This window comes from Macrosteles quadrilineatus, unplaced genomic scaffold (assembly GCF_028750875.1).
Source record: "Macrosteles quadrilineatus isolate MER2022 unplaced genomic scaffold, UCM_ALF_1.0 Scaffold_934__1_contigs__length_25516, whole genome shotgun sequence".
Classification (NCBI taxonomy): domain Eukaryota; kingdom Metazoa; phylum Arthropoda; class Insecta; order Hemiptera; family Cicadellidae; genus Macrosteles; species Macrosteles quadrilineatus.
Window position 1 is genome coordinate 1 of NW_026543527.1, and position 10,024 is coordinate 10,024.

A 10,024-nucleotide genomic window follows, 5' to 3' on the forward strand; every position below is an offset into this window, starting at 1 on the left:
ATTCATATCACGATACAGTAACTTTAATACTCAAAACAAAAATCGGAATTTATATCGCAGGGAATAATATAAAATACTATTTGTATAACGAACTGATATTTCACCCAATATATAAGTTATTAAAGGTATTGAAGGTACTGATATTGCAGGTTGTCTAAAGGACTTTAGTGCAGTTCTTAATAGCCTACATTGTTTATAGTAAAACATTCTAGCATAAAATGAAGACTGTAAATGTATTGTTATTTGTTTCATCAAAATTACCCCAACTAAAGAATAAATTGTAGGCCTAGTTATTTTGATCTTAATAATAATATTATAATTAGTAAGATGACCATAACAACCTGTATAATGATTTTTACATCACTAAGTAGAGGACAGATTGTTTATTCCTAAAAGTAGGTAACGGGACAACAGTTTTTGGCCGCTACAAATTAATAGCCTACAATTTAATCGTTTATAAAACTTAACATATATTTTCCTGTCGTTGGAGTTTCAAATAGCATGTTTCTCATGGCCATGTTACTCTAAATAACTTCAAACAAACCGCTATTTAAATTAAACAAACGATGTTTTAATATTCTGACTATTACAACAGCGCGAGAAAATGCCTCTTTCAAAAGGTTACAGCATTCTTATTAAGTTAGAGACTATATGTGTGTATGAGTAGCAAGTATAATCATAGACAAAAAGAATTATATACAGACTACCAGCCGTGCTGCGGTTGCCATGGTTACCATAGGTTCCGGCGCACACCGCTGTAGTTTACGTAGCGCGTACGCCGTAACTACCGTGGTGCTCAAGCGGTGTGCGCCAGAACCTATGGTAACCGCAGCACAGCTGACGGTCTATATTTAATTCTTTTTGTCTATGGTATAATGTAAAGAATGGGTACTTTCCTGTTAAAGGGAACATTTATTACAGTATATGTAGATAATTTCTTTTTGAATATCAAAATTTTATTTTTCTGTCCGTTAAACAGCCATTCTCCATTCCTTTTCTGTTATTAAACGGAATTTTGAAACGGTAACATAGCCTATACAGCAAGTTTGGTTAGTTATGTTATAACTTAGGTTAGATTAGCTTAGTTTGATTTTATAATCCAATAAAATAGGCTATTTAATGTTTGCCTAAACAAGGTTCGGCCTACTTCTAAATTAGTAGATAATTTAAATGTGTTTGAAGATAACAGAAGGAATAAGTTATGAATCATGAAGTAAAACAAAAATATTGATAAGCTTATATCGAAAAGAAATCATCGATAATAATGAATGTTCCCTTTAACAGGAAACTACCAAAGAGTACCAAAGAGTGAGAGACCCAATATAATAACCTAATAGGGTACTATAGTGTAGGCCTGTCTATCGATAGCGGAACCTAGCCTTGCCCTACGCCAACGATCGTGAAGACAGCTATCGCCAGCTAACGGCGGGCGGAGAATTCCATACCCCCACCACCCATTCTGTGTACAGTCTAATAAAACGGAAATAGACCTCAAATTTATTAAAAATTTTAAAACCTTTTTTAACAATATAACACATAATGTAGCGTTTTCCAGCACATATTAACGATTTAAATGGGGGAAATACTTGAATGCATAAAAAATTAAAAAAATATATAAATAAAATGTTAGTTATTTTGAGCTAGAAGTCCAGCTAACGAATTGGCGCTTAGCGTACAGACAACCTTCGACGGATAATAAAATTATGTTCCTTATCAATTCCCAAACTTTTTATTGCTGAAATTACTAGAGGTAAATGTAACCTTAAAGTGGACACATGTTAAAAGAAAATAAAAATGGTGGAAATTAGGTTAAAGTTCCCCTAACCATTTACTTACCACTCAATCTGTAGACACATCTACATTTTTACATTTTACATATTTACATGTTACATTTTAACATTTTTTATGATCAAGTCTTTCCCTTGCAACTGACCTGGTAGCCTCGTCTAGTATGAGGATGGATGGGATTTTCAGTAGAGCGCGGGCGATAGCTATCCTCTGTTTCTGGCCCCCAGACACGGTAACTCCTCTCTCCCCCAGAATGGTACTGTAGCCATCAGGGAACTGTCGGATAAAACTGTCAGCATTGGCCAGCCCAGCAGCCTCGTACACCTGTGACAAAGATTAATTAAATTAGTAATACCAAACTAGTGACGGGTACGGTAATACAAACAAAGTAACATAGAATCAAACTAGCTACCTTCTGAATACAGCAGTACTATAATCACTCAACCACCAAGCTGACATAAAAAACTTTTACTCATACCAGTACTCATAACGTTTTTAATATGTTACATTTTAACAAGTTACCTTTAAGCATGTTACATTTTAAAAGGTTACAATTTTACATTTTAAAATGTTACATTTTAACACGTTACATTTTAACATGTTACATTTTAACTTCTTATATTTCCACATGTTACATTTTTACATGTTACATTTTAACATGTTTTACGATCAAGTCATTCCCTTGCAACTGACTTGGTAGCCTCGTCTAGTATGAGGATGGATGGGATTTTGACAGGTAATACAAACAAAGTAACATAGAATCAAACCAGCTACCTTCTGATTACAAGGCGAGTACAGCAGTACTATAATCACTCAACCACCAAGCTGACATAAAAACCGTCGTCGTCGTCGTCGTCGTCGTCGTCGTCGTCGTCGTCGTCGTCGTCGTCGTCGTCGTCGTCGTCGTCGTCGTCTTCTTCTACATTTTTACATTTTACATATTTACATGTTACATTTTAACATTTTTTAAGATCAAGTCTTTCCCTTGCAACTGACCTGGTAGCCTCGTCTAGTATGAGGATGGATGGGATTTTCAGTAGAGCGCGGGCGATAGCTATCCTCTGTTTCTGGCCCCCAGACACGGTAACTCCTCTCTCCCCCAGAATGGTACTGTAGCCATCAGGGAACTGTCGGATAAAACTGTCAGCATTGGCCAGCCCAGCAGCCTCGTACACCTGTGACAAAGATTAATTAAATTAGTAATACCAAACTAGTGACGGGTAATACAAACAAAGTAACATAGAATCAAACCAGCTACCTTCTGATTACAGCAGTACTATAATCACTCAACCACCAAGCTGACATAAAAACTTTTACTCATACCAGTACTCATAACGTTTTTAATATGTTACATTTTAACAAGTTACCTTTAAGCATGTTACATTTTAAAAGGATACAATTTTACATGTTACATTTTTACATGTTACATTTTAATATGTTACATTTTAACACGTTACATTTAAGCATGTTACATTTTAAAATGTTACATTTTAACACCGTACATTTTAACATGTTACATTTTAACTTCTTATATTTCCACATGTTACATTTTTACATGTTACATTTTAACATGTTTTACGATCAAGTCATTCCCTTGCAACTGACCTGGTAGCCTCGTCTAGTATGAGGATGGATGGGATTTTCAGTAGAGCGCTAAGAGCGCTTGTAGCGGCGATAGCTATCCTCTGTTTCTGGCCCCCAGACACGGTAACTCCTCTCTCCCCCAGAATGGTACTGTAGCCATCAGGGAACTGTCGGATAAAACTGTCAGCATTGGCCAGCCCAGCAGCCACGTACACCTGTGACAAAGATTAATTAAATTAGTAATACCAAACTAGTGACAGGTAATACAAACAAAGTAACGTAGAATCAAACCAGCTACCTTCTGATTACAAGGCGAGTACAGCAGTACTATAATCACTCAACCACCAAGCTGACATAAAAACCGTCGTCGTCGTCGTCGTCGTCGTCGTCGTCGTCGTCGTCGTCGTCGTCGTCGTCGTCGTCGTCGTCGTCGTCGTCGTCGTCGTCGTCGTCGTCGTCGTCGTCGTCGTCGTCGTCGTCGTCGTCGTCGTCGTCGTCGTCGTCGTCGTCGTCGTCGTCGTCGTCGTCGTCGTCGTCGTCGTCGTCGTCGTCGTCGTCGTCGTCGTCGTCGTCGTCGTCGTCGTCGTCGTCGTCGTCGTCGTCGTCGTCGTCGTCGTCGTCGTCGTCGTCGTCGTCGTCGTCGTCGTCGTCGTCGTCGTCGTCGTCGTCGTCGTCGTCGTCGTCGTCGTCGTCGTCGTCGTCGTCGTCGTCGTCGTCGTCGTCGTCGTCGTCGTCGTCGTCGTCGTCGTCGTCGTCGTCGTCGTCGTCGTCGTCGTCGTCGTCGTCGTCGTCGTCGTCGTCGTCGTCGTCGTCGTCGTCGTCGTCGTCGTCGTCGTCGTCGTCGTCGTCGTCGTCGTCGTCGTCGTCGTCGTCGTCGTCGTCGTCGTCGTCGTCGTCGTCGTCGTCGTCGTCGTCGTCGTCGTCGTCGTCGTCGTCGTCGTCGTCGTCGTCGTCGTCGTCGTCGTCGTCGTCGTCGTCGTCGTCGTCGTCGTCGTCTACATTTTTACATTTTACATATTTACATGTTACATTTTAACATTTTTTATGATCAAGTCTTTCCCTTGCAACTGACCTGGTAGCCTCGTCTAGTATGAGGATGGATGGGATTTTCAGTAGAGCGCGGGCGATAGCTATCCTCTGTTTCTGGCCCCCAGACACGGTAACTCCTCTCTCCCCCAGAATGGTACTGTAGCCATCAGGGAACTGTCGGATAAAACTGTCAGCATTGGCCAGCCCAGCAGCCTCGTACACCTGTGACAAAGATTAATTAAATTAGTAATACCAAACTAGTGACGGGTAATACAAACAAAGTAACATAGAATCAAACTAGCTACCTTCTGAATACAGCAGTACTATAATCACTCAACCACAAAGCTGACATAAAAAACTTTTACTCATACCAATACTCATAACGTTTTTAATATGTTACATTTTAACAAGTTACCTTTAAGCATGTTACATTTTAAAAGGTTACAATTTTACATGTTACATTTTTACATGTTACATTTTAATATGTTACATTTTAACACGTTACATTTAAGCATGTTACATTTTAAAATGTTACATTTTAACACGTTACATTTTAACGTGTTACATTTTAACTTCTTATATTTCCACATGTTACATTTTTACATGTTACATTTTAACATGTTTTACGATCAAGTCATTCCCTTGCAACTGACCTGGTAGCCTCGTCTAGTATGAGGATGGATGGGATTTTCAGTAGAGCGCAGGCGATAGCTATCCTCTGTTTCTGGCCCCCAGACACGGTAACTCCTCTCTCCCCCAGAATGGTAACTGTCAGCATTGGCCAGCCCAGCAGCCTCGTACACCTGTGACAAAGATTAATTAAATTAGTAATACCAAACTAGTGACAGGTAATACAAACAAAGTAACATAGAATCAAACCAGCTACCTTCTAATTACAAGGCGAGTAAAGCAGTACTATAATCACTCAACCACCAAGCTGACATAAAAACTTTTACTCATACCAGTACTCATAACGTTTTTAATGTGTTACATTTTAACAAGTTACCTTTAAGGATGTTACATTTTAAAAGGTTACAATTTTACATGTTACATTTTTACATGTTACATTTTAATATGTTACATTTTAACAAGTTACATTTAAGCATGTTACATTTTAAAATGTTACATTTTAACACGTTACATTTTAACATGTTACATTTTAACTTCTTATATTTCCACATGTTACATTTTTACATGTTACATTTTAACATGTTTTACGATCAAGTCATTCCCTTGCAACTGACTTGGTAGCCTCGTCTAGTATGAGGATGGATGGGATTTTGACAGGTAATACAAACAAAGTAACATAGAATCAAACCAGCTACCTTCTGATTACAAGGCGAGTACAGCAGTACTATAATCACTCAACCACCAAGCTGACATAAAAACCGTCGTCGTCGTCGTCGTCGTCGTCGTCGTCGTCGTCGTCGTCGTCGTCTACATTTTTACATTTTACATATTTACATGTTACATTTTAACATTTTTTATGATCAAGTCTTTCCCTTGCAACTGACCTGGTAGCCTCGTCTAGTATGAGGATGGATGGGATTTTCAGTAGAGCGCGGGCGATAGCTATCCTCTGTTTCTGGCCCCCAGACACGGTAACTCCTCTCTCCCCCAGAATGGTACTGTAGCCATCAGGGAACTGTCGGATAAAACTGTCAGCATTGGCCAGCCCAGCAGCCTCGTACACCTGTGACAAAGATTAATTAAATTAGTAATACCAAACTAGTGACGGGTAATACAAACAAAGTAACATAGAATCAAACTAGCTACCTTCTGAATACAGCAGTACTATAATCACTCAACCACAAAGCTGACATAAAAAACTTTTACTCATACCAGTACTCATAACGTTTTTAATATGTTACATTTTAACAAGTTACCTTTAAGCATGTTACATTTTAAAAGGTTACAATTTTACATGTTACATTTTTACATGTTACATTTTAATATGTTACATTTTAACACGTTACATTTAAGCATGTTACATTTTAAAATGTTACATTTTAACACGTTACATTTTAACATGTTACATTTTAACTTCTTATATTTCCACATGTTACATTTTTACATGTTACATTTTAACATGTTTTACGATCAAGTCATTCCCTTGCAACTGACCTGGTAGCCTCGTCTAGTATGAGGATGGATGGGATTTTCAGTAGAGCGCAGGCGATAGCTATCCTCTGTTTCTGGCCCCCAGACACGGTAACTCCTCTCTCCCCCAGAATGGTAACTGTCAGCATTGGCCAGCCCAGCAGCCTCGTACACCTGTGACAAAGATTAATTAAATTAGTAATACCAAACTAGTGACAGGTAATACAAACAAAGTAACATAGAATCAAACCAGCTACCTTCTAATTACAAGGCGAGTAAAGCAGTACTATAATCACTCAACCACCAAGCTGACATAAAAACTTTTACTCATACCAGTACTCATAACGTTTTTAATGTGTTACATTTTAACAAGTTACCTTTAAGGATGTTACATTTTAAAAGGTTACAATTTTACATGTTACATTTTTACATGTTACATTTTAATATGTTACATTTTAACAAGTTACATTTAAGCATGTTACATTTTAAAATGTTACATTTTAACACGTTACATTTTAACATGTTACATTTTAACTTCTTATATTTCCACATGTTACATTTTTACATGTTACATTTTAACATGTTTTACGATCAAGTCATTCCCTTGCAACTGACTTGGTAGCCTCGTCTAGTATGAGGATGGATGGGATTTTGACAGGTAATACAAACAAAGTAACATAGAATCAAACCAGCTACCTTCTGATTACAAGGCGAGTACAGCAGTACTATAATCACTCAACCACCAAGCTGACATAAAAACCGTCGTCGTCGTCGTCGTCGTCGTCGTCGTCGTCGTCGTCGTCGTCGTCGTCGTCGTCGTCGTCGTCGTCGTCGTCGTCTTCTTCTACATTTTTACATTTTACATATTTACATGTTACATTTTAACATTTTTTAAGATCAAGTCTTTCCCTTGCAACTGACCTGGTAGCCTCGTCTAGTATGAGGATGGATGGGATTTTCAGTAGAGCGCGGGCGATAGCTATCCTCTGTTTCTGGCCCCCAGACACGGTAACTCCTCTCTCCCCCAGAATGGTACTGTAGCCATCAGGGAACTGTCGGATAAAACTGTCAGCATTGGCCAGCCCAGCAGCCTCGTACACCTGTGACAAAGATTAATTAAATTAGTAATACCAAACTAGTGACGGGTAATACAAACAAAGTAACATAGAATCAAACCAGCTACCTTCTGATTACAGCAGTACTATAATCACTCAACCACCAAGCTGACATAAAAACTTTTACTCATACCAGTACTCATAACGTTTTTAATATGTTACATTTTAACAAGTTACCTTTAAGCATGTTACATTTTAAAAGGTTACAATTTTACATGTTACATTTTTACATGTTACATTTTAATATGTTACATTTTAACACGTTACATTTAAGCATGTTACATTTTAAAATGTTACATTTTAACACCGTACATTTTAACATGTTACATTTTAACTTCTTATATTTCCACATGTTACATTTTTACATGTTACATTTTAACATGTTTTACGATCAAGTCATTCCCTTGCAACTGACCTGGTAGCCTCGTCTAGTATGAGGATGGATGGGATTTTCAGTAGAGCGCTAAGAGCGCTTGTAGCGGCGATAGCTATCCTCTGTTTCTGGCCCCCAGACACGGTAACTCCTCTCTCCCCCAGAATGGTACTGTAGCCATCAGGGAACTGTCGGATAAAACTGTCAGCATTGGCCAGCCCAGCAGCCACGTACACCTGTGACAAAGATTAATTAAATTAGTAATACCAAACTAGTGACAGGTAATACAAACAAAGTAACGTAGAATCAAACCAGCTACCTTCTGATTACAAGGCGAGTACAGCAGTACTATAATCACTCAACCACCAAGCTGACATAAAAACCGTCGTCGTCGTCGTCGTCGTCGTCGTCGTCGTCGTCGTCGTCGTCGTCGTCGTCGTCGTCGTCGTCGTCGTCGTCGTCGTCGTCGTCTTCTTCTACATTTTTACATTTTACATATTTACATGTTACATTTTAACATTTTTTATGATCAAGTCTTTCCCTTGCAACTGACCTGGTAGCCTCGTCTAGTATGAGGATGGATGGGATTTTCAGTAGAGCGCGGGCGATAGCTATCCTCTGTTTCTGGCCCCCAGACACGGTAACTCCTCTCTCCCCCAGAATGGTACTGTAGCCATCAGGGAACTGTCGGATAAAACTGTCAGCATTGGCCAGCCCAGCAGCCTCGTACACCTGTGACAAAGATTAATTAAATTAGTAATACCAAACTAGTGACAGGTAATACAAACAAAGTAACATAGAATCAAACTAGCTACCTTCTGAATACAGCAGTACTATAATCACTCAACCACAAAGCTGACATAAAAAACTTTTACTCATACCAGTACTCATAACGTTTTTAATATGTTACATTTTAACAAGTTACCTTTAAGCATGTTACATTTTAAAAGGTTACAATTTTACATGTTACATTTTTACATGTTACATTTTAATATGTTACATTTTAACACGTTACATTTAAGCATGTTACATTTTAAAATGTTACATTTTAACACGTTACATTTTAACGTGTTACATTTTAACTTCTTATATTTCCACATGTTACATTTTTACATGTTACATTTTAACATGTTTTACGATCAAGTCATTCCCTTGCAACTGACCTGGTAGCCTCGTCTAGTATGAGGATGGATGGGATTTTCAGTAGAGCGCAGGCGATAGCTATCCTCTGTTTCTGGCCCCCAGACACGGTAACTCCTCTCTCCCCCAGAATGGTAACTGTCAGCATTGGCCAGCCCAGCAGCCTCGTACACCTGTGACAAAGATTAATTAAATTAGTAATACCAAACTAGTGACAGGTAATACAAACAAAGTAACATAGAATCAAACCAGCTACCTTCTAATTACAAGGCGAGTAAAGCAGTACTATAATCACTCAACCACCAAGCTGACATAAAAACTTTTACTCATACCAGTACTCATAACGTTTTTAATGTGTTACATTTTAACAAGTTACCTTTAAGGATGTTACATTTTAAAAGGTTACAATTTTACATGTTACATTTTTACATGTTACATTTTAATATGTTACATTTTAACAAGTTACATTTAAGCATGTTACATTTTAAAATGTTACATTTTAACACGTTACATTTTAACATGTTACATTTTAACTTCTTATATTTCCACATGTTACATTTTTACATGTTACATTTTAACATGTTTTACGATCAAGTCATTCCCTTGCAACTGACTTGGTAGCCTCGTCTAGTATGAGGATGGATGGGATTTTGACAGGTAATACAAACAAAGTAACATAGAATCAAACCAGCTACCTTCTGATTACAAGGCGAGTACAGCAGTACTATAATCACTCAACCACCAAGCTGACATAAAAACCGTCGTCGTCGTCGTCGTCGTCGTCGTCGTCGTCGTCTACATTTTTACATTTTACATATTTACATGTTACATTTTAACATTTTTTATGATCAAGTCTTTCCCTTGCAACTGACCTGGTAGCCTCGTCTAGTATGAG